Raw genomic sequence first — 26,759 nt, forward strand, 5'->3', positions numbered from 1 at the left:
AGAAAGCCTAGTGCTGTGGAGATGTTAGATAGCAGTACTCAGGAATAAAGATGGATGCCCCTGAAGGCTGTAATTCTAAACACACTTACTAAAGGACTAAGCCCCATAGAACTCAAGGGGACTTACTTCTGAGTAGATATGATTATGATTGTGCTGTTGGTAAGGCTTGATTAGAAATCCTCTGCAACGATATCCATATCAAAGCAGGGTTGGCAACCTCCTGCCTGGAATGCTCTGCCTGCCTTTTAACATGGTTCCTCCAAACTTTACAGATTTGACCCTTCACTGCAGAGAGAGGTTTGAGAAAGGAGCTAGAGTTAAGAAGATTCTCTACTCTTTCCTGCTTACTCTGTGTGCTGCTATACACTCACTTTGACAGCCAACCCAATTCCAGCGAGTAATAATTGACAGAGAAAAAACACATGGTTTGGTCTACCTTCACGGGCAGTAGATTGGGAACAACAGCAATTGAAGCCACACTTCCCATTATGTGAATTCTCTTTTACCACTATTGTGCAAGAAACAAACCATCATGCAAATAACAAGGTGCATTTTCAGTGGGTTTAAGGGAGTTGAACTGACCACATGGAACCACTGTTGTTTCTTCTATGTTTGTAAGGGAGTAAGGTCAGAGTTAAATGAAATGCAAAAAGAAAAACAAAAGACAGTGATGATTTCCTAAATGCAATACCACACCAACCACAAGAAGATTCCTATGAATAAGGCAGAAAACTCAGCATCCCACAGCCAGTCAGGGTTCTTAACCAGAACTAACAAAATCCTGGCAGCCCGTCAGCCAAGGTCACAGAAATCACCATGCAGCACAACCTGACTCCAGGGCTGCAGTTAATGCAGAATGCTGCAGCACAATTGCTGACATGAGTAAGATTCTATCAGCACATAATATCTCTGCTCTAAAATCTGAACTGGTTGCTGATTTGCTACCAGGCCAAGCTCAAGGTGTGCTGTCCATGTTACGGATGACACATTGTATTTGTTTTGTTCTTGTAAGAAATCAGTCCTTTAGTATGGCAGTACTTACACTTTGGAACTCCCTGCCTATTGACATTAGGCAGGTACCTTCATTGCACTCTTTTCAGCACCTGCTAAAAGCATTTTCGTTTAGGCAAGCCTACCCAGGCACGTAGAAGCTATTATGTTTTTTATCTGTTTTTAACTCATTGTTGGTTTTATTATTTTGAATGTTTTTAAATACCTGTCTTTAACTGTTTTTGCCAATAATGTTTTAATTTCTTCTATAAACCACTTTGAAGAGTTTTTTTTTACAATAAAGCAGTACATAAATGTTGTAAATAAAATATATAAATCAATTTCTGAGTCACTGCGGCCCTTGGGTCTCTTCTTCTATACTGAGTCAGGCCATTTGGTACCATCTAGCTCAGTACTGCTGACAGGGACTAGCGCTGGCTCTCCAGGATTCCAGGCAATAGTGTCTTCCAGGGATTGAATTTTGGACCTTTGCATGCAAAGCACGTGCCCTACCACTGAGCTACAGCCCTGTTTAAAAAAGGATCTTTTAAAATTGTTCTTTTAATTTCACTAACGAATGCACAGCATACCTAGGGCAGATCCACACTGTGCATTTAAAGCACATGAAACCCACCACAGAATCCTGGGAATTGTAGTTTAAGGGTGGTGGGAACTATAATTGTAAGGGGGAAACAACACTTTCCAGATTCTTTGGGGGAAGTCATGCACTTTATATGTGGGTTGGGTGTGCTTTAAATGTATTATGTGGATCTGCATTACTTCATAAACTTTGCCTGCATGTAAATCATTTTAATTTTTTTTTTCAAAATGGAAATGAGCTACAAAGTTTACTGGGTGACCATGGGCTACGCATCATCTCTCAGCCTAAACTGCCCCTCAGGGTAAAAACAACAGAGAGGGACCATAACCACCCCACAGTACAATCCTGTGTGTGTATACTCAGAAGAAAGTCCCAATGTATTCAATGGGGCTTACTCAGACAGGGGAGCATGCACAGGTCTGCAATTCAGTGATAAGCAACTTCACTCACCCAATCCACAATTCAGAATTGTGCCAAGTTAAGCTGTTTTGCAACTGTTTTATACTTGTTTTATAGTTATTGGATTTTAAATGGCTTTATTTCTTGTTGTGAGCTGTCTTGGTTTCCAACCCTACCTCACAGGGTTGTTGGAAAGACTATATTTACACATACACTGGAGATGTTAAAATACATACAACCCATATAATACTTTATTGTCAAAACCAGCTGGCCATTGCAGAACATTTTTTAAAAAAAAATAAGTATTAGTTTCCTGCTAAATAAAAGCAATGACACCTAAGTAAATCCTGCCTAACTGCTTTAAAAAAAAGGATCAGAGGGGGAAAGAAAGATTTAAAACACAATCCTTTTCTATGTTCACTCAAAAGTCCCACTGATTTTCAGCACAATCCTAACCACATCTACTCAAAAGTAAGTCCTACTGAATTCAATAGGGTTAGCTCCCAGATCTGTGGAATTAGCATTACTCCCAGAAAAGCTTCATATTGGAAAGGTTTCAAAACAGGTTATGAATGACAAATAAATTACCCTCTTCCAGTAAAATTTAAACTTGACTCCTTAATTAGAAAAGTATAACACTGCAGTATGTACAGTTTTTTAAACTTCTGTTCAAAAATTATTTGAAAGACAAAATGTATAATATGCCATTTTTGCAAGTAATTAAAAAAACCCTGCACATACACTTTTATGACTACCAAGATCCTTCTGTGATCTTCTGTTGTAGTGCAATCCTATGCATGTTTACTCAGAAGCAAGTCCCAATCCTATATAGAAAAAATACTCTTTATACTGCTGAAAGCTATATATATACTGAATTCTTGATGCGAGACAAGCAGGAAAAGGAAACTGAGTTTAACTATTGCTGGGGTCAAGAAATCTTGTCAATCACAACCCAGACTTATTGGCTATCCCTGAAAAGACAGGGATTAGAGCAGCCAGTAGTAACAGAAGTTGGGGAGGCAGAGCAGGTGGCTGACATTTTGGTTTATATTTTTTGAAACACACCAGCTAGAACCTTTTTTCTTTTTTTAATGAAAGCTAGGAGTCTGGAGATTAAGATGAATTATTTATTTATTATTTTATTTATTTATCACCCGGAAATCTGGAAAGGACTCCCCAAACCGGAGTATCAGGGCAAAAACTGGATACCTGGCAACTCTACACATGGGTCCCTGGCCTGGACTAGGAACATGTTCTGGATCAGGGCCTTATAACTGCTTTCTCTCCAGAATAGGTACACTCAGGTTAAGTATGACATCATCATCACCTGTTTTGAATGGCCACTGTTACATAGATAAGGGACCAAAAGTCAATGCTGTTTGAAGTTCTCCCTCAACACACCCCTTGAGGATTTGAAGGATCTCCTAAGGCATGCCCACAGCCATTTAAGCAAAGGCTCCTGTGACTGGAACAGAGCTTGGAAAAGTTACTTTTTTGAACTACAACTCCCATCAGCCCCAGCCAGCATGGCCACTGGATTGAGCTGATGGTAGTTCAAAAAAGTAACTTTTCCAAGCTCTGGATTGGATTAATGATGCAGAACACGCCAAGTCTGATCTTTCAGGTCTACATTCTATAGATTCAGCCACCCATCACCCCAAAGGTAGCATTAAAGCCACGATTGCTAGGTCTGTATGTTTTGTTTCCTCCGACTTGCACAATTACAGTCAGCAGGCCTGCTCATGTTTATAGCCTGTATGCTCCAAGTTCTCCCAGCCCCTTGCAAGTTTGCTGTGCTTTCAGAAATAGCACAAGAGGTCTTTGGAGCCTCCCAATGAATCTCAAGTGCCAGTGTTGGTAAGGAAAGACAAACAGAATTTCCCTTGGCAGCTCCCTTTGAAAGTAGATCCAGAGAATACACCAGTGTTGACCAAATAGCCGAGGGCCTAAAGTATATTTTTCCAATTCTATCTGGGCAGGTCAGTCAACAGCTTTGAGGGAGTTTCTTGCCAGTTTCCAGAAGTCAAAGCCATCTGACTGCAGGACAACTAGCTTTCTATGTGCTAAATAGCCTCTTCCGCCTGGGGCACAGGCCCCAGCACATAGGAATTTGGATGCCGTCATAAGCAAACCCCACATTTTTCAACACATTTGTCCCCACACCCCTTTTGGAGAAAGGAGACCACCCTATTATTTTTCCAAAGTCGGAGGCACTATGCCTATGGATACAAGTTGCTGGAAACCACAGGAGGTTAGAATGCTCTTGTTCTTAGGTCCTGCTTGCAGGCTTCCCATAGGTATCTGGTTGGCCACTGTGTGAACAGGATGGCGGTCTAGAGGGGCCATTAGCCTGATCCAGCACATTCTTCTTATGTACCTAGGGATGTGGGAGCAGTTCGATTCAGTTTGCATCAGGAAAGTGAACTTTCCCAATTTGTACTTTCTGGAATAATGTATGAAACAAAACAAAGCCATCCTGTGAAATTTGCACTTCTGAGGTTTGCAATGCAGTTCTCCATTCAACTAAGGGGTACAAAAATGCATATACTAGGGTAAAGTGTACATATATTAGTGAAAACAGACAAAGATATATTATGTCAGGGAAAATTGCTTTGCAAAAATGTGTTTTAGGAAAGATTGCACACAAAGATATGCATAGCAACAGAAATCAGTACTAAAATACTAAGGTATTTTTGTGAGAGGATTTGTGAAGAAACGTCAAACTGATGTGGAAAGGTGAAAAACTGAACTGAAGAATGGAAAAGTGAGAAACTAGAGTTAATAGATCCACCCATCCCTTGTTGCAACAGTGTTTTCACCTTGACCGTATGGTAAAAGAGGTTCAGGGTCTGGAACAAGCTTTTATTGGATGCTCCGAACTGCATTAAGGGTGGCATTTCCCCTCTGCTCCCCAGCCATGTTCTGTCATCCATGGATGTTTTGCTGGCTGGGCTCATGCAGCTGAGAAGCCCAATAATGAGAGTGAAGAGAGATTCATGACTTAGTCATCTCTTCTTGCCATCATCCGCCTCACTCATGGCTGGCACTCATTCTGCTAGGGAACTTACAGTAGCCTGGTTGTCAGAGAGATGCCAAGGAAACATAAGCCCTGCCTAAAGTAACAGGAGACATAAGACATTGTCCAAACCGTGTAAATCTCTCATCCAGGATCAGCTGCAGTTATGGAAAGGATCAGCAATAGGGCACATGCTTTGCAGGCAGAAGGTGCCAGGTGCAATTACTGATATGACTGGGGAAGACTCCAGCCTGGACCACCAGAGCAGAGGTTGCAAATCTTTTTTAACCTGAGGGCCACATTTGATCCTGGGCAATCTTCCAGGAGCTGCATGCTCCCAGTGGTGGATGTGGCCAGATGGAACCTCATTCTATGTTTTATTTTATTTATTTGACTTATTAGTCGCTTATCTGGCTGAATTGTCAGCCACTCTAAGCAATGTACAAAGCAGAACATGTAAACATCAAAACATTAAGAGACTAACAATAAAAACTAACAATAACGTAAAAGCAACAAGTTCCAATAGTAATAGGATCTACTTTCAATAGTAATAGGGCTTCTCTCCTGTATGCTCCGGAAGTGTAACTACAGATGGAGGTTCCTGGTGTAAGCATCGAACCAGTGTGGCAATAGCTCATCTGCAAAATGTAAAGCATCCTCCAGCAACTCCAAGAAAGAGAGGGGCAGGACAACAGGCCCCTCGAAATCAAAACCAACAGGGCAGTTCTCAAGGAAGCCAAGGCAGAGGAGCAACTTCTACTTTTGAACAGCAGGTTAGACTCTGACCTTGCAAGAAGTCAAGGGGTTACTACACACACCACATCTCTCCATCCTCCCTTCCAGGCATGCAAGGGGCATCACCACAATTCAAGGGCACATTCCAAGAAGGCAAAAGAACTCAGGAGTGTGTATGGTCTGGAGAAAACTCAAAGGGCTAAATAAAAAGGCCAGCACCCATTTGGCCCCCTGAGCCTGAGGTCCTCACTCACGCAACAGAGAGCTACTTCACTAACTATTGAAGATAGCAAGCTAGACAAACCAATGGTTTTGTATGTGGCAGTGTTGCTATTTTATTGTTAAGCTGCCCCAATGCGCAGTATACACCTTAAATAGAGTGTTCTGCTGGCCTCTACTATGAACAAAATACAAAGCTGTGAACAGAGTATAACAGTCTTTATTCTGATCCACCAGTGCTCACTGAAACCATCCTCCAATAGCACCAAGAGCCTTGGGGGCTCAGAATAAAAATCCACCCAACTTCGTATCCCATTCATGGTAATTTCCAGAAAGATGCTTCCAGGAAGCTTTTTAAGCAGGACATGAAGACAACAGCCTTTTCTCATTTGTTCTCAGCACCTATACATTCAGATGCCTCTGAACCCTGCCTAGTGCCAGCAGATGGCCAGACTGGGCACTTGCCAAGGACCCAGTAACTCGGAAGAGGCCCTCACCACTTGCGGTGGGGGCCTGCCAGTGCTGCCTGGTGCGACTTGAGAGAGTGATGCAAGGCAGAAGGGATGGGTGCTTGCTTGCTCACACCAGGAAAAAAAAGCAGCTGTGGCACCTCTTCCTTTTTTTGCAGGAGTTGCCGGCAGGAGAGGGGGGAAAGGATGGGTGAGAAGAAGGGAGGCTTTCACTTGAACACCTGAGGAGAAAGAAGAGGCACATCTGTTGCTGCTGCTGCCTCACACAACATGAGTGACTGCCCACCTTCCTCCCTAGCATCACTCACTCGAGTTATGCCAGGCTGTCGCAGTGCCTCCTCCTTTGGTGTGCAACGAAAGCCTCCCTCCTTCTCACCCCTCTTTTCCCGCCTCAGAGACCTGCAACACAGCAAGCTCAGTAAGAGCAGTGGTGGCAGCAACCCTACCAGGGAGGAACATGCAGTGAAGAAGAGCCCTAGAGGGACTGTGAAAAAGACAAATAATTGGGTGTTAGAACAAATTAAACCAGAACTATCACTAGAAGCTAAAATGATGAAACTGAGGTTATCATACTTATACATAGGTTATCTCTCTCATCAACCCCTCATCCCTCCTGTCCCCTACCTCTCCATTTTCCCACACCCCAATGCCTCCTTTACCATGCCAATTTTCTTTCTCTGTCACCAGCCCCTCCTGCCCTATGTGTGTTATATGCCTTCAAGTCGATTTTGACTTATGACAACCCTATAAATCAGCAACCTCCAACAGCATCTGTTGTAAACCACTCTGTTTAGATCTTGTACATTCAAGTCTGTGGCTTCCTTTATGGAATCAATCCATCTCTTGTTTGGCCTTCCTCTTCTTCTACTCCCTCCTGTTTTTCCCAGTATTATTGTCTTTTCTGAGAGCCAGTGTGGTGTAGCGGTTAAGGACTACAACCTGGGAGACCAGGATTCAAATCCCCACATTGCCATGAAGCTCACTGGGTGACCTTGGGCCAGTCACTGCCTCTTGGCCTCATGAAAACCCTATTCATAGGGTCGCCATAAGTTGGCATCAACTTGAGGGCAGTACATCTACATCTATTGTCTTTTCTAGTGAATCATGACTTCTCATTACGTGTCCAAAGTATGATAACCTCACTTTCATCATTGCAGCTTCTAATATAGTTCTGGTTTAATTTGTTCTAACACCCAACTATTTCTCTTTTTCGCAGTCCATGGTATGTGCAAAGCTCTCCTCCAAAACCACATTTCAAATGTTGATTTTTCTCTTATCCGCCTTTTTCACTGTCCAACTTTCACATCCACACAGAGATCGAGTACCATGGTCTGAATGATCCTGACTTTAGTGTTCAGTGATACATTCCTAGTCATTTGTTGCTTCCAGTAGCAGAGCTAACATAAGCCACTCTAGTTCTGCTTCTGTGACTGGGAGGTGTCAGACTTCCTAGGCTGGAGTTTAACTACCTTTGACTAGTCATGCTTTTTTCTACCTCCTACCCATGACATTATCTCTCAGAAGTTTTTCTGAAAGATGCAAAGAACTCTGAAGTAGCTTTAAAAAAAAATCTTTGTGAGCATCTTGAGCTCCAAAACTTGGAACATCATTCGTGCTCTCGACATCCTGTCCGCTTCCTGGGCTTTCAGGCTCGACTGTTTTTAGTCAGTGTACAACTGTCTAAACTCAGTGTTGGAGTTCCCCAGAGCAGACTAGCCCCCCAACTCTCCCTCACCCTCAGAAGGCCATGGGCTCATTCCCCCCTCATCTAAGTTTTCCTACCATTTACCACACTCCAACTCACTTTCTATGGAGGTTCGAGTCCAGATGCTAAAAGCAACCCTGTCCTACACTGTCTAGGACAGGGAACCTGTTGGATTCCTACCTCCCATCAGCCCCAGCCACATGGTCAAGGATGATGGGAATTGTTGCCCAGTATCTGGAGGGCCACAGGCTCCCCAACCCTGATCTAAGGATTTTTTTGGCTCTTCCAACAGACCCCCTTCTAAGGCAGCCCCTTATTGCAAAAAGAAGAAAGTTAGTATAAACAAATATGTCAAGTACAGATGCACATTTAGAAAGACTACCGTGCACAGAACAAGTCTGACCAAGTGACTGATACGCCTATTCAATCTGCTCTCCTGGTGCTAACTGTTGATGGGCAGCTTGAAGAACCCTGATCTCCCTTCATATGGTTTACTTTACAGTTGACTTGGACCAGGTCACCCTTCAAACAGCGATCTCTCCTCTAGAGTAGAAGAGAGGGCCACCCTGCTCCAATTCCAATGAAAAATTTGCCAACCAATTAAAGCCCCATCTGCATTACACTTTCAAAGCAGTATTGTACCACTTTAAAAAGCGATGGCTTCCCCCAAAGGGTCCTGCAAGAGACATTGATCATTAAATCACTCTGGGAATTGTGGCTCTGAAAGGAAAACAGGAGAACCAGTGTGGTGCAGTGGTTAAGGTGTTGGACTATGACCTGGGAGACCAGGGTTCAAATCCCCACACAGCCATGACGCTCACTGGGTGACCTTGGGCCAGTCACTGCCTCTCAGCCTCATGAGAACCCTATTCATAGGGTCGCTATAAGTCGGAATCAACTTGAAGGTACTACATTTACATTTTTAATAACTCTCAGCACCATTAAAAAACTACAGCTCTCAGGACCCTTTGGGGCAAGCCATGACTATTTCAAGTGGTACAATACTGCTTTGAAAGTATAATGCAGATGTGGCCCAAGCATCCTTTAACTGAGCAACAGCCCTATGGGCCATCTGCCCACTGCTTTGCTACCGGCACTTACCATTTGTTATTTACTATCACGTTCTATTACTACATAGCCAGACAGATGGAAAAGTGCCTTATTCGGCATGTTGTCTTTCTCTTCTGTGACCTGCATGCAGTCCAGGCTTGGCCAGCCCAATATCTTCCTCTGCCTAAGGTGAAGGATAAGATTCCCCCCATTTTTTAAACAAACATTTTTTTTTACAAAGAGAAGCTAGTCAGACTAACCGTTGTTACCCTGACTTCAGGTGTGGGGAACTTTTGTCCCTCCAGTTGCTGCTGAACTACAACTGCCATCATTCCTAGACACTGGCCATGCTTGCTGTGGATGATGGGAGCTGTAGTTCAGCAGCACCCAAGAGGAAAAAAGGTTCCCTACACCTGCCTTACTTCAATGATGGCAATGGGACAGCTCCTCCACTGCACTAGAGGACAGCAGGCTCTAGCATACAAGTGCAAGGTAGGCCATGTGGTCGAACCCCTTGCTGCAGCTTCCCAGCCCCCAGCCATCTTCTACCCAAGGAGACTATCTCACTGTGCCCAATGGTAGTGCTGGCCCCAAATTCAACATGCTTGAATTTGACAGAAATTTATAAGGTCCCCAGCAGAGTTATCCTTTTCCTAGACCTCACTCATAATTCAGGAAAAAAGGTTCCCTACACCTGCCTTACTTCAATGATGGCAATGGGACAGCTCCTCCACTGCACTAGAGGACAGCAGGCTCTAGCATACAAGTGCAAGGTAGGCCATGTGGTCGAACCCCTTGCTGCAGCTTCCCAGCCCCCAGCCATCTTCTACCCAAGGAGACTATCTCACTGTGCCCAATGGTAGTGCTGGCCCCAAATTCAACATGCTTGAATTTGACAGAAATTTATAAGGTCCCCAGCAGAGTTATCCTTTTCCTAGACCTCACTCATAATTCATGAAGAGCTTCCTGGTAGGAGGTTTTAAGTTAAAAAAAACCTGAAGTCCTTTCAGAAACGCATATGCTGTCCATACATTTATCCTAAACAGAATCTTAAGAACCTTTGTATTGCTACATCTAAAGCATAACAGACCTTTTAAAGGGGAAGACATTAAAGTGTTGCTATTTTGGACACTTGTGGCTGGCAATTCCTTCCTACATGCAAGAAGCGTATCCAAGATACACAAGCCATGTTTTTAAGTACACATCTCTGCCTTCTTCCATCTATTAAGCAGAGTAGTCACAAGAAAGAGATGGCAATGAGCCACAACTTAAAGAGCATGCCACCTCTTTTTAGTTACCACATGCTGTTCAGTCAGTTCTTATTTCATGGAAACTTCCCAAGTTGTCTGACTTTCTGGGGTACCTATTCAAAAGACCTCTAAAAACAAGAGATTTCCTGGGTCTTCCGTTTTCCTCCAGTTCTTGAAGCCATTTATGCTTTTCCTGCATCATGCAGCAAGGGGTGACTGCATTTCCTCTGATCACATGCCCACACAGGGCTTTGTTTTCAATGTTAAGGTACATCTGTGTTGATAGTACTGTAAAAAGTTATTTACCTGGCCTGTTGTAATCTAGAAATGACAAGGAAGAAGTACCCCTTCCACTGGAAAGTTTTTCCTTCTTTGCTTAGCCAGGCACATGAATTCATCATTACTTGGTTGCATTCCTCAGGAGTAGAATATCATACTAGCAATTATGTCAAACATTTGCAAGGCCAGCACAAATATTATAACTTGTACCAAGTGTCATGGTATGCATTAGTCCAGGCAAGCCAACAGGAGAGTCATTTATGAAGCTTTACCTATTTCAAGGAGAGGTAGCAAGTTCTGAAGTTGATGAACCTGGCAAGTTTCAGCTCAAACACAGAATTTAGAATACTCGTGTTTCACTTTATAGAAGAGAGGCTCTCAAAGCTGCTTACAAAAGACCATCAAAGTAAAGTTACACCTGAATCTAATATAGCAGGGGTTGCCAACCTTTTGGGGCACATTTACAAATGGGAGAAACAGGTGAGGGCACTCACACCATAACCTAGTCTATCGGCTACAAAAGAATGCTTCTTGCAAGTCAGTGGAGTCTTGTGGGTCTGATGTTAGTGGGGCAGTGAATCCACTGCGGGTTTTAATGCGGACTTTCAAGGAGCTGTCCAAGGTGCTGAAAGCACCTTAAAATCCAAAGCAGATTCAATGTCCTACTGACATCAGACCCACCAGTCTTCATTGTTGCAAGTGCCAGGGAAGGTCTCTGCAGGCCCATGTGCATCTGTGGGTGCAATTTTGCCAGCTTCTTTGGTACAGCGAATACTCAGAATCCATATAAAACCAGGATCATTCAGGCAACTTTTCCTGCTCTCATCTTTGTTCTTTCCAGATAAAGTAGAGGAAGATTTCTCTAAAAGTGGTTTAAGTCATCTGCCAGATTATGCTATGTTCATTACCAAATGCAACCTACATGTAGTAGCATACACTTTTATTTTTTTATTTTTTGTTCAGCACACTAATATACTGCTTAATCATATGCCTTTCTAAGCAGTGTACATAAAAACAAGCCATACATAAAGTAGAATAAAATAGAGCCGAATGTGTGCTTTTATACCAGTTTGACTGCTATGACTTCTTCATCACCTCACCATATGCCTCAAAGTTAATGCAAGGGATCCTCTACTTCTTCCCTATGCTGTGAAACTACAGCTCCTGGGGATCCCTGGGGAAGAGAAAGTTAGTTTAGGTCTGTAGTCCGGGTATACTACATGCTCCAAATTCTTATTTTCCAATAACTGTCTATTCGGGAAATGCTGTTCCTATTGCACAGAAGTTGAGGGCCGTTTCAGTATTATTGTTTGACAATCCCCACCCCAGTGAATGCATCTTGATATGTTTGTTTTTATGTATGTACATTACAGACAGCATCAGTTTATGGATAGGTGCTTCCCACCCACTTACTCCTTCAACAGCCTATTCAAATTCAGCAGCATTACCCAAGGTGCAGCTTCTCTGTAGAACCAGATCCATTGTGAAATTAGGTTTATGGGTACATCATGCACCACTCTTTGCTTCAGGAACTAGTGCAAGACAAGGTAGTGGACAGTCCAAGGTTGAGTGTGCAAACAAGAGCTTTCAGCAACATGCTATAAACAGCACCTTAGTCGAGTTTTGGTCACCCTGGCTTTCCAGGTCTTTTGGGGGACCCCTCTTTAGATGAAATTGTGTATTACTTCACAGTGAGATACAAGCCAGCCTTGCTCCTCATTTGGTGGCCCTCCTGCTCATTCTGGATGGAGCCCTGGACAGTGGTACTAAAGCAGGCCCATGTTTTCACCTGAAATGTTAGCAGGGAAACTTGGGTGATAGGCATGAGCAACAATGGTACAGGTGGGAACATCATATTTCTCCTCTGTGCTAGAAAAGGCTGAATTAAAACCCAGCTACATATTACATGCAAACCTGTGCAACTGAAGCCCACATGCTACTTTTCTAGGTTGTCTCATGTTTATAAGATACTGTTTAGTCATCCCTATACCAATTTCACTGAACCACCCCAAGCAAAGGCAATCACAATTGGCCCATGTAGACAGCATTGGTTTTTGCACTCAATGGCAACTGCCTTTAAACAAAAGAGGTTGTAATTTGAAGCCTAGAAGGCCCATCAAACCCAGAATAATTGCAACCACCCTTCCATGAGCAAGATACTTGGGTGACTTGGATGGCTAGACACTAAGCCAAGCATCACAGGCAAGAAGCAAATTATGGGGAAGACATTTCTGGAAGCAGAGCTGCCTAGAAAGTATTTCACCAAGTACGGACTCCAGTGGATGAGAGCCAATTCGCTTTAGAAGAATTTCATTTTGTAATAAAAAGCTAAACAGTTGTGACATATTTGGCTGTAAAATCTGTCTGACACCAAGAGACCTTTCCTGTATTATATGAACATGAAGAACTAGCCAACCACATTGATGGATCTCATTTGGGTCACCTCCTGTTTCTTGCTCTTAGATCCTGGAGTGATTGTGACACCAAGGCTTCCTATCAAATGTTTTACATTTTTAGCTGTCACATTGCTGTATTGATTTGACAAACCTGCCAGATTATATTATAATTGGAAAAAGCTCAACAACTGGGGTTTCTCAAATGCAGATAGCCACATCTTCCCCTTACCACCAAATTACAAGCAAACCTTAGATCGCCAACACCCCCTCCACCCCCAAAAAGAATATTTAGGAATGAAGCAGAAAATATTGTAGTAACTCTGGTTTTAAGCATGTCTGCAATAGGACAGTCTGACAAATGCACAAAGGCTGTCCCTGTGAACTGGAGTCCTTGAATGCTCAGGAGTAGGCATAGGGGAGAAATTCTATTTAGTTCACATTTAAAACCAAATCTATCAAATTCACACATTCTGAAACACAAGAAGAAAACACAGCCAATCCTTCAAAACTCAAAGTTACCTGCAATTTGAGGATGCAGTTCTCTAGCCAACTAATGTTTACAAAAATTCATATATTAGGGGGAAATGTGCATAGAAATGAATATCTTCATGAAAACATACAAAATGCATTATATTGGGATAAGTGGAAATTATTCACAACTGCATACAAAATGGATTTATTAGGAGAAATTCACGATGATATCCTAGATAATAATTTTCATGAGGATTTTTAAAAAAATAATGAAAATTGCTAGAAATGTGGAGAACTGAATTCCAGATTGGAAAAATGAGAAATGAAACTGACAGATATTTTCATCCCTACTCAAGAGTTTCAGCTCATGAGGAAGCCTACATATACCCATGTAAGAATGCAGCTGCATCTATTTTCCTCCTTACATGAGGATTCTCAGAGTATTGGCCTAGTGTTTAGGGACTAGCATCTTCTAGAATAAAAAGGTGAGAAAGAATAGTAGCTAGGACATTTAGTTCAGGAGGCACTTACAAGACAGTCAAGGTTTAGGGGCAATTCAGATTCTGGGGTGCCAGAGAATGGCCATTTACATCATCCCCCCCAAAAAGAATAGATATGCATATGTTAGTTTATATCTAGATACAGACTTAGAAATCATTTGGATGGAAACACAATACACCTAATCATAGTAGGAAGATTGATCAGCATACCTGCTCAGTTTGCTGGCCAGGTACTAACCATTGATAGTGAACATCAAGACCCTGTCCTCCCTTCCAGTGATTCTTCATCTTTTAGACTTTGACCACAGCCCTTCAAATAAAGCACTGACCTCTAAAGGAGGACACATAGCCATCCATGAGGGAAATGGGCCGTAGCTCAGCAGTAGAGCATATGCCTTGCATGCAGAAGGTCTCGCGTTCAATTCTGGGCAACTCCCGATGGGGCTAGGAAAGAGCCCTGCCTGAAACTCTGGAGAGCTTTCACCAGCCCATGTGGACAACACCAAGCTAGATGGACCAATGGTCTGATTCAGTATAAGCAGCTTCCTATATACCCTAATTGGGATTATTCTTCCCAGTGATCCCAGGGCCCAAGTCCCTACTTGTTGCAGGCCCAGTTATGCCAAACTAATGGATGGGCCAGGGAATATACCCTAGGTGGTTTCCAGTCTGGGGTGAGCAGTGAAGTTTAAAATGTCATAACATAGTTTGACCGAACAGCAGGAATTACCTATATTAATCCAGAAGGAATGTACCCTTAGACCATTGCTATGCATTAATCACAAGGCCTACTATACTGATGGTAGAAAGTTCTTGGCTTTGGCATCAAATCAGTCAAATAATGCAAGGGCTCCTCAGTGCCTACATGTGGGCCTAAATCCCCAGATCTACACCACTGTCATAGGAATGAAATATACTGTAGTAGTAGTTAATTTTATTGTGACTTTGAACCATAGGCCTTATGCACAAATACAGATACAGGTAGAAATACATACATGCTTTCCGTTAAAAAATTATTACATTTTGTAAAATAATAAGTGGCTATATTGAGCTTGGAGAATTTATGACGAAAGATTCTCTTAGTTTTTGAGCGGCCAGAGCAAAATTGGCTACTGCAATAATCACTGGGTTAAAATTATCGCATAAAAGCATACTGACCAATTCCTTATCTGGACAGGGTACTAAAACCTCTAAAAAAGGCGATAAGAACTTCCATCTAGGATTTTCATAGAGTGGGCAATAAAGTAAATAGTGAGCTAAATCCTCTATGGCCTTGCAGCTGTATATACAAAGGCGTTGAGCCACAGGTATGCCACTATAACGGCCTTCTAAGTAAGTTGTTGGCATGGCCTGAAAACGGAGGGCAGTAAAAGCCCTTCTAATATTAGTTCTATCGAGCGTGCTCACGTAGTTTGTCAGAGAGTGGTTGAGTTTGAAATGGGGATACCAGGGCGAAAAGGGAGCTGACATTATGGATGCCCGGTCCTGGTGAGCATCACAGTCAAAAAACCAAGTTCTTGGCTTTGGCATCAAATCAGTCAAATAATGCAAGGGCTCCTCAGTGCCTACATGTGGGCCTAAATCCCCAGATCTACACCACTGTCATAGGAATGAAATATACTGTAGTATATGCAGTCTCATGTTGATTATGGCAGTAGCAGCCAAGCAAGAGCACATTAGCACACCCATAGTTAACTACACTGTTAAGTAAAATTTGTAGGTACTGGGGGTTTGCTTTCATTTAAGTCAGCGTTACCCATCCTTTTTTGACCCAATGCCCCTTTGCAAAATCTTTTTGTGCCCAACGCCCCCCTCAAATTAAGTATGTGCCAATGCTTCCTATTCTTCCCTTAAAATATGAGTAATGCATAAAAGGTATTTTCAATGATTATTACTGATTGTTTTTATCATGCCTTTTTATTGCACTTAGATTATACATTGAATTCTTAATATGATTTATTAATATACATACATAGTTATAGAAAAGTAAATAAAATGAGATTTATTATAAAATACTAGTGTGATCATTGAGCTTGATGAGTCTTGGCTAACTTCACAATATCTGGAGTATACTTGGATAGTAATATTTATTTATTTATTAAATTTCTATACCGCCCCATAGCCAAAGCTCTCTGGGCGGTTCACAACAAGCAAGACAGCAAAATACAATTAAAACCATTTATAAAACAATTTAAACATACTAAAATACAAATATACTAGCATAATAAGATGCTAAAAATAAGTTGAGATACTAAAATGTTAAAATTAAAATTATTAAATTATTAAATTTATTAAATTTATTGAAATGCCTGGGAGAAAAGGAATGTTTTAACCTGGCGTCGAAAAGATAGTAATGTTGACGCCAGGTGTACCTCCACAAGGAGATTGTTCCATAATTCAGGGGCCACCACTGAGAAAGCCCACAGTAATAGTCATACTGTGTTACTTAACAACAAACTCATTCAGTTTACTGGCATTGTTTCATTAAACAAGTTCATTTAAACATCACAGAAACAACGGGTAGCGAGTGTGTCCCATTCCTGAAGAAAACCAGTGAATAACTGACTGTCTGCGTCACCTGTTTGCACACGGCACTCATCCGTTGGAAGAATGCGCCCTCCACCAATACATCCAGCTTATCAAACACTCTCTCGTGATTGGTTCCAACATCCCTCAAGACAGCATCGGAACATTACCTAGTGCCGGGGTGTGGCTAATATCCCCATTTCTTGATATGACACTGGCCGCTATCCAGAATTTCTTTACTAAAGAACACACACTATTTATAGTGTTATTTCCATGAACTGAGACTATTAAATGCATTCTAACTGGGGACAAGACAGTTTAAAAATTAATGATTTGTGTATTAAATAAAATTAAACTTAAATACTTCAACTGTCACATCAGACCGCCAAATGTCAATGCCCCCCTAAAGTTTGTAGTCATGCCAACACCCCCTTGAAAGGCTGTAATATCCCCCAGGGGTGCGCTACCGCCCACGTTGGAAATCTCTGATTTAAGTAATCATCCTGCCATGCAAGAGGAACTGGCTGCTGGTAGTTGCAAACTTCAAAGGAAGCCGCTCTAATTGGTGTATTCTCTCACACACATACAGTTCCTTCCACAGACTACTTCTGTGACCACCAGGCAGGTTATGGAACATCTGGCGTTATCAGCTGGTGCATCCTGGAGCACAGAGCCAAACATGAATGCCTTTTCCACTAGACAGGGTAGTTAGCACTGTCCTATGATTAAGCCCTACACTTCAATAGTCCCTCCTATCCTATTACTCAGTTGTGATGATCTGCTGAGCCAGCAGGGAATGCTAGATCACTGCCAATACACTGTCCTTAGGTGGCCCTGTCGTGCCACATGGTTAAAAGTAGCATATTTCTGAAAAATTCAGGTTCTCTCAAAATTCTATTAAAAATCTTAAAAGAGATGCACAAGACCTACTGCAAGCCACCTGCTGTCCTCTCCAATTAAGCATCACTATTTCAGCAAAGCTACTTGTTAAATCCACACTTTTATTACCTTGCAGTTAGCTAATAGATCATTAATGCAGGGCTGTTCATTACTTTCTGAGAAGCAGCCCAACTGAAGTCTTGGTTTCTCATCCTCATCCTTAATCAGGCTGCCATCTAATCAAACCCTTTATTTCCACTTGAGGAAACTTCTCCAAAAGACTGAGTAATGTGCCACATTACAGAGGTCCCCTTACTCTTTATGAAGAGTAGAGTCCTGCCAAAGATGACTTATCATAGAATCATAGAGCTGGAAGGGGCCTATAAGGCCATTGAGTCTAACCCCCTGCTCAATGCAGGAATTCAAATAAAAACATACCCGACAAGTGGCTATCCAGCTGCCTCTTGAAGGCCTCCAGTGTCACAGAGCCCTCCACCTCCCTAGGTGATTGGTTCCATTGTTGTGCCACTCTAACAGGAAGTTTTTCCTGATGTTCAGTAGAAATCTGGCTTCCTGGAACTTGAGCCCATTATTCCATGTCCTGCACTCTGGGACGACTGAGAAGAGATCCTGGCCCTCCTCTGTGTGGCAACCTTTCAAGTACTTGCAAAGTGCCATCACAGCACTTCTGCTTCAACCACTGGAAACCGTTCTCTTTAAACACTGCTGAGCGACATGCCCCACTTGGAGCAATTGACCTCAAGCAAGAATGATTCAGGAATTTTAATTTGGACCATTACTCCACTCAGGGAGCACCTTCCATTGTAACCAACTAATTCCACACTCCCAGAGGCTATTGTAGTAAGCAATTCAGTGGTATGTGTACTACCAGCCACAAATCTTTTGCTCTGAGAAGGTCCAAATTGATTAATACATATATTCCCATCCATCCATGCATTCAGGAGTTATTTTACAGAGGCTGCCCTTGGATTGAATTCTGGGTTGCACAGGGTAGGATACAAACACTTAAGTTAGCAAGTTATCTTATTTGCTATTTCATCCCTTGCTGTGATCAGAAGAATGACTTGGCATTTACCTGACTTAATAAACGCCATGACTCTACAAGATCTCATGCCTTCTATAAAGGGCCAGCTGATTAACAAAAGGACTTTGCCTTATCTTCCACACCAATTTTAAGCTGACTCAACCATAATACAAGTTTTGGACTTAAGTCAAGCTGGTCTCCAAGATCAGAGGCTTGTTCCCAAGTTCTATGGCCCTGTTACAAACAATGTTTAACCACAGTTATGCATTATACCTGCACAAAGAAGACTGTGTAGGCACTCTCATATTTTTCTGCTTGCAAGGACATTTTTGGAAGTCGCCAGGACAAGAGTTCTACCATTTAAAATGACTCAGCACAACAGAAAATGGGACTGAGAGGAAGGGAGGGGGAGCAAGGCACAGCAGCTTTGTCTGAACATGTTCTCTCAGCCCTGCAGCTACCAACTCTACAGCATCAGGTTTTACCATTAATTCAAACAAGCAGGCGTAACAAAAAAAGGTTTAAGCTGATTAGTTGTAGTAGTAGTAGGACATGAAGCCTTCCTTTTAGCCCATCTACCTTTGATTCCATTAACAGAAGTCATGGCTCTTGGCTATTTGGTGATTAGCCTACCACACCTCATTACACCTGTGAGCAGAACTCACCTGCCCTTCATCTTCATTTTGTTCCTTTTTTGCAGAAGGATACATTTTTATTTTAGGGTAATCATTATTTGGCTCCACCAGCACCACCCTGCTTCAGACTAGATGCTTGAAGGGGATTCCAAGACATCAGCATGCTGATATGGACAGCATTCTAAAATATTAGTGGCTTTCTATGTCCATTGATTTTTATTTAAAGCGTTTTTATTCAGCTCTTCAGTCAAATGCCAACAATAAGTCCCTGCCTTTAGACACAGCACAAGAGGAAAAGGGATTGGAAAGAAGGAAGAAAAAACACAATCTTGGGCACTATTTCATAGTTACAGAGTTCTAATGACCAGCTGGAACAGAAAGACTTCAAAGGGACGAACTGCCAAAAGTTGCTGTTTTTTCCACAGATCAGATAGAGAGCTCTGCAGTTCCATCTTTTTGCTTCTTCTGTAGCCTGATGAAAATGACTGATGAGATTTGAGGGAGGAGTCTAACAAATCTGGATTGATAAATAGGGATCTGAGACTGCATGTCTCCGGGGTTACCTTGTTTTACTGGCTTTCTGCTCAACAGGAGAGCCTGGCAAGTCTTCAACCACTCCTGGTGAAGTCTTCTGGTAAGGAGCTCCGTTTATATGTGTTCAGCTGCTCACAGAGGCTAAGAAAGTGGCAAGCCTACTTTCTAAGCGAGCAAGAACTGTTCCTGTTAACCATGCCAATCCAGCATTCTCCAGGTACCTTTCAGACCCCCTCCCCCAACCATAGTAAACCAAAATCAAATCCCGTTCCTGAAACCACAATGACTTAAAATATTGTTTCGTGTAACTTGCCAGAAAGCTGGGTATATTTTCTCATTCTAAAGACATCCCCCTTCCAGATGCACATGCATTAAATCTACAAGATTTTATCCTGTAGGAAATATTTTTTCCTCCTTCCTCAGCTACCAGGGGGTGGAGAAGGAAGTCAACAGAATTCCAGGAGTACTGCAGAGGCTTTTAAACATTAAGCCTCACCACCCTGTGTGACAAGCTCCTAAAATAGGCCTGCCTCCTTGGCTAACGGTTAGTCACACACTAAATCCCATTCAGCTAGCTTAAGTGGAAGAATTACTTTCTAGTGCCTCATCACTTGTTTTTAAGTGTGCTATGGTTTCCACCTGGGCAATGAAGGAGTTACCGGAGCAATTTACTCCTGGGTAGTAGTCCTGCTCCAGGCCGAGCGACACAAAGTTGAAGACATTAGTCAGGGACTATCAAGTCCACTGCCTTGACATTTTTCTGGGCCCAGTTAAGTCTAACCATTCTGTATGTATTTCAGGTGCTCACCCAGGGATAGCCAATGTGGGACCTCCACAGGATGCTGGACTATAGTTCCCATAATCCACAGCCAGCGGTTGTGCTGGCTGGGGCAGATAGCACCACACTGACTAACCATGTGCCAACTTAACTGCACTGCATCATGTCTCTAACAAGGGGTTCTTGATCTGGCCTTTCATAGCTTAATTGCTACCTTGTTTTATTTCGCTTGCTCAGACCAAGCTCTTTTTCATAGCCAATTCAATGGCAAGATTTATTATTTTGGATATATTTGACCACCTTGGCCTAGCCCCTTCCAATACTTGTTTATTTTCCTTCAACTTCCTTCACTCTTCCTAGCCTGTATTCTCCAGAGGAATTGGCAGAATCCTGGTCCCACAGAGAGGTAGTTTCCACCCAGTTTTTGCAAGGACATTATCCCCAAGCCAAGTTTCTAAAGCTTACAGTACAGGCAAGACTCCATGATATTTACAGCTAGCTAGCTACCTAGCTGCTTCCCTTCCCTCCTCCCATTCTCTTAGTCTTCTCTTTATCATCCAAGGTTGGAAAGATTACTAAACTCCTTAAAAAAAGAAAAGAACCTTTTTTAAAAAATAAAAAGGGCTCTTTTGGTGACAAGGAGAGTTTTTTAAAAAGCAAACTAAGGAGGCTGTATAGTTATCGATAGCCCATATCATCCATTCCAGTGGGTTACTCAACATTAGAGGATGCATTAAAGGTTCAAAGCACCAAGTGTGCTAGCTGTTTTCCTTTTCCTCGTTGGGCAGGGTCACCCGGGAAACTTTGCAGACGCAATTCCCTAGCGAACCCATCGAAAAACAGCTATAGGAGAGTGGGGGTTTCTTGAAATCCTCTCGAACTCACAAACATCAAGTCACAGGAGGCTTCAAGACTGAAAAGCCTTAATAAAGCAGCTAGTCAGTTTCATTCTACAGCTTAGTCAATATCGCCCTTAACGATACTTCATCGTAATCACACACACACACACATCGCTTGAATGCATTCGAACAGCAGCCAACACAACCCTTAAAACCATTTAGGCTTTGGAAAGCGGAGCTTACCTGCCTGGAGGAAGCCCTAAAACCACCAACCTCTCCCCAAAAATCGCGTTACTTACAAGGCTAGATCTGAGCCGCTCGGTACATGATCCTATCACCGGCAAATAAGCTGCCACGACGTGTCCTCTTAAATATTCAGTCCTACTCGACCCTTCTGTTTAGTTAGCCACTCACAGCGAGAGATATGGTTTTAATCAGATGCTGGCAGCTGAGGACTACCCAGGAATGTGCTGTGATGTTTTTGCTGCCTCGGCTTTGGCTACTCCCCCTCAACGTGTCTTGTGCTCCCAAACTTAACTCCTTCCGCCCCGGAGAGGAAGAAGAGATGCTGGTAATATGGCAACAATCACACTTGCTGCTGTGTTCAGGCGGGGGCAGCAGGTGGAGGGGGTTGTGGGGAAGAACTGCAACGGAATTTAGGATCAGGAAGGAAGGAAGGGATGCTTAAAGATATGAATGGGACAAACTCATAGGAACACAGCTGGCTTATACTGAGTGACATCTAGCTCAGTTTTGTCTACACTGACTGGCAGCAGCTCTCCAGGATTTCAGATTGGGGTCTCTCCCAGCCCTATCTGGAGACGCCTGGGATTGAACTGGGGCCTTCTGCATGCAAAGCAGATGCTCTGCCACTGAGCGGTGGACTTAGACTAGGCATTTGAAAAGATGATGAAAATATACCTCCCATATGGGTTTCTGAGAGATTTTAGTGCATGTGTTCAGGATCAGGACCAAAATACTTTCTCTCTCCCCCCACCCACTCCTCAACTCATCAGTTCCCAGTGTTCCAGGGCGGCTGCCATGAAATTCAATGGGATTTAGCAGGGACTGTTTGCTATTGTTATTTTTATTGTTATTGCTATATCCCACCCTTCCTCCCAGTAGGAGCCCAGGGCGGCAAAAGCACTAAAAACACTCTGAAACATCATAAAAACAAACTTTAAAACATATTAAAACAAAACATCCTCAAAAACATTAAAACAAAACATCTTGAAAAATATCTTTAAAAAAAAGCTTTAAAATGTATTAAAAAGCAATTCCAACACAGACTGCGATAAGGTCTCTATTTAAAAGGCTTGTTGATGATGGTGAGTAACAGAGTATTTATATCTTCTCAGATGAGTTCAGTGTCTCATAGTCCTAGGTAAGTGAGTATAGGACTGTTGCCTAAAAAGATTGAGGACTCTTTAAAATACAATATGCATACAGTCACTGACAGTTTGGGATATATATATATTTGTGAGGAGAGGGGGTTGAGTTTCTGTGGGTGTGCTGTGCATGCACAATTGTGCAAATGATGCCTACATTTAGCATTGTATTCCATGCGTATATGATCTGAACTGTAAGCCCTATATTGGCCAGAAGGCACATTTGATTTTAAAAAGCCCTTCTTCAGCTTTTTGTCTTGCATTAACTATGTTCACATGAGCATAAATAGAATGTTTCCTACAAAGTAAGTCCTACGGCAGATGTGGGTGACCTATGGTCCTCCAGTTGTTGCTGGAGTATAATTCCCATCATTCCTCACTCATTGGCCATCCTAGCTGGTGCTGATGAGAGTTGGAGTCCAATGGCATCTGGAAGGCTACAGATTCACTGCCTTGACCTATTGAGTTCAATATCCTGGATTACAGAGTAGGACCAAGAAACATGGATGCGATCAGGCTACTATTGTGAAAACCTCCATGGCTCCTGCCCCCAATCCTTTGCAATTGGGGCAGATAAAACTTTGAGTCTGAATGAAAAATAGTAGAGCTCAATCCTGTGTTGAAGCATGTCTTTTTGAGTTAATTTCCAAACAAGGAACTTATTCTCAACCAAGCAGCAAAGGGGGGGGGAAGGGTGAAGATATGTGGTTTTGTTCCAGCCTAAAGCCAGGGAAAAAGGAAGGAGAGAAAAAATACATTTGGGGTGGGGTGGGGTGGGGAGAAGAACATCTGTGTGTGATGTGTTTCAGCTTTTAATGATGTTCTATATATATTTGTCATGCATGGTAAGGTGAAATGTGTGTGTGTTGCAGCCAATACCTGAGGTTAGGATCAGGAATTTCCATGCTTAAGTTTCCTGCTAAAACTTATAAGCTCTGCCCAAATGCAGTTACTCTGAGTCTTAGTATGACAACCAGAAGGGAAACTCGGCAAAGGAAGTCCTTACAGCATCTTAGTACACTTGCCCATGTACGGACACAGAGAATAGTAGATCTAGCTGAAAGGCAACACATGGAGATCTCAATTGATCGTTGCAATGCATCCCTAAGGGAAAGTACTCCAAACAAAGTAAGAGACTGAACGTTAATTTTATTGTTTAATCTTAGAAGGGGGTGTGGCTGTGTGGGGGCATGGCTGTGAGGGGGTGTGATGTGACAATCATGAAGGCACCCTGCACTTCTGAATTTGCCTCTATGCTACTGCTCAAAAGCCCCATATGAGCTCAATGAGCCCTTCCCCCAAGTATGTGTACATACGATTGCACTTAAACCCCAGTTGTACGAAGTGGATTGCAGTTATTCAGAAAGAAGGAAAATACACCTCTGTGCATCTTTAGATACACTCTCTTTGTTGTTAGCTCTTCACACATTCCAGAGCTAAGGATGCTAAAACCAGAGAACTGGCATAATATAGTGGCTAATGGCTATGAGCCAGAAAATCCCCACTTTGAATCTCATCACTGCCATGGACTTACTAAGTGGCCTTAAGCAAGTCATTGTTTCTCAATCTCTTCCCTCCATCCCCATCTGCAGTGTGGGAGATAATAATAACCTTTATCCCAGTCTGCATTAGTATTACAACTGCTTTTAAGATGTTTTAAATGTTTTATTACTTGCTTTTTGCCACTCTGGGCTCCTTTTGGGAAGATGGACTGGATATAAATTTAAAAATAAAGGAATAACACTGACTAACCCTACAGGGTTGTCTTTAGGAATGGACAAATCAGCTTTACTTCCATTCTGGGTCAGTCATGTGCTCAGTCATATGTCCATTCCATCCTGTATTTTTGCAGATTTTTAAAGGGGAAAACTTACTTGAAAATGCATTTAAATTTCATGCACATTTCCCTAAGCTTGCATTTTGTACACATTTTGTATGCATTTCAATGCACTTCTCAACTATGCTTTTCTGTGCATATTTAAGGATTGTTAGAAAATGCATGTGAAGCACTTTGAACACTTGAAAGCCCTATACAAATGTTAAGTATTTATTTATTATTCCTTTATATCCCACTTTTCCTCCAAGGAGTTTAAGGTGGCATACACGGCTCTCCTCCCTCTCCATTTTATCCTCACAACAACCCTGTGAGGTAGGTTAGGCCCAAGGTCACTCAGCAGGCTCCAGGCGGAGTTATTATAATAATTATTACTACTGTTAGTAGTAGTGTTATATACTCCCCACTTCGCAGAGCAGTGAGTAGGACAGGGTTCAGGATTCTTGGGATGAGAGAACATCTTGGTAATATTTGTCTTACTAACAAATCTACAAGCTGATCATAAGTGGAGGCAAACAGGCATTCCTTCCAGGCAGGAGATCCCCCAGAGAGCAACCTGGGCAGTCCTCCAAGACTGCACCCTCACTTCTACTTAATTCTAATTTTTCTAATTTCTCCAGCTGGAAAAGTGAGTTTCTCTTTTTGTCTCTCTGCATCTGACGTCCAACTTCCAACTCCTCCCTCTCACCCCTTGCTTCCCCACTGTCACCTCCTTCAAACTCTGGTGAGTATCTTTAGATGAGATTTCCACAGAGATTTCCAGCTATCCGGACATAATCTCCCAACCATTTGCTCTCATTGATGAAACATTAACAAGCATTTCTGGCCTATTACCCAGTAACAAAGCAGCCCAAACAATAGTTTTCAGGCTAAACCTCATGTGCCCCAGAGCTGAGCCAGGGCTGAAACATAAGCTCTTGCTCTGTCCCAACCCTAGACATAGGTGTGGGGTGCAGGTTGTCAGGTCTGGCACCAGGCATGCCTGGGCCCTTGAGCACCAGTCTGTCCCGGGCCCATGGTGCCCCACCTACCTTTATCAGCCCTGTCAATGACATGCGCACTGATGGTGGCAGCAGTGGCAGCCCCTTAGGGAATCCTTCACTGCCATCTTAATTGATGGCAGGTATGTGTGCACTGTGTGCGGATGCTGGCCATTAACCAAGATGGCGGCAGTGGCAGCAGCCCCTTAAGGAAGCCTCCACTGTCATCTTGGTTTATGGCAGGCGTGCATGCTGCATTCACTGGATGAGAGAGGTAGGTGGGTCATGCATGCAGGCTTATTGAAGCCTGCACTGACTATATGGGGGGAGGTGCCTCGGAGCTCCCTCTCTGCTATCCACGGCAGGTTCAGGAGCCAACACTGCCATGGATTGCAGAACGGATTGCTACCCTCCCATCCTAAGGTGGGCGCCCTCTTGGCCTCAGGGGCCCTCAGCCAGGGCCCAACCTGGCTGCCCCCCTGGCACCGGCCCTGAGGGTTGTTATTCAAAAGCAGGGGTGGGGAAGCTGTGGCCCTTCAGATGCTGCTGAACTCCAGTTCCCATCAGCCCCAGCTAGCATAGCCAATCATCAGGATGATGGAAGTTGAAGTCCAGTAAAATGGGGACAATGACAAATTCCCCACTCCTGGACAGGCATTTTACACTTGCTAAGAGGCACTTTTCTGAGCCCTTGTACTAAAACTTCTGATGCTAAGCCCTGGTAAGCCCCCATTCCAGGTTCAGGATCCTTTATCCTGGGATGAGGAACCTGTAGCCCTCCAGATACTGGTCACATCCACACCATTCATTTAAAGCAGATGGCTTCCCTTCCCTTGCGATCCTGGGAACTGTAGTTTACCCATCACAGAGCTACAATTCCCTATTGCCCTGAACACACTACAATTCCCAGGATTCTTTGGGGGGAAGGCCATGTGTTTTAATTGTGTTTTAAATGTATGGCATGGATGTGACCATTGTTGGACTACAACTTCCATCATCCCTGACTGTTGGTCATGCTGGCTGGGCAGATAAAAAGTTGTAGCCAAACAGCCTCTGAAGGGCTACAGACCCCACAATCCCACAACCCTACATTATCCTTTGGAGAGCAGCCTATATCCCTCTTTCACAGTGCCAGGACTTAGGTTCATCCAGTGAACAGGACAAATAAGAGGAAGTTGTTCTTCATGCTGTGTGTGTAATTGTGAAAGTCACTGCCTCAGGATGTGGTGATGGGCACCAA

At 43.0% G+C, this 26,759-nt stretch overlaps 1 protein-coding gene across 3 annotated transcripts in view; it reads right to left on the reverse strand.

The window, feature by feature from the left end:
• Positions 1 to 21,833, reverse strand: part of DAB2 (DAB adaptor protein 2) — a 49,628-nt gene extending 27,795 nt beyond the window's left edge. For all 3 annotated transcript variants that reach the window (XM_061616954.1, XM_061616935.1, XM_061616943.1), the window contains exon 1: positions 21,617 to 21,833. The gene's annotated coding sequence lies outside the window, so the exon portion shown is untranslated. The remainder of the gene's footprint in view (positions 1 to 21,616) is intronic.
• Positions 21,834 to 26,759: the final 4,926 nt, after the last annotated feature.

The sequence above is a fragment of the Rhineura floridana genome, chromosome 1 (assembly GCF_030035675.1).
Source record: "Rhineura floridana isolate rRhiFlo1 chromosome 1, rRhiFlo1.hap2, whole genome shotgun sequence".
In the NCBI taxonomy this organism is placed as follows: Eukaryota; Metazoa; Chordata; class Lepidosauria; order Squamata; family Rhineuridae; genus Rhineura; species Rhineura floridana.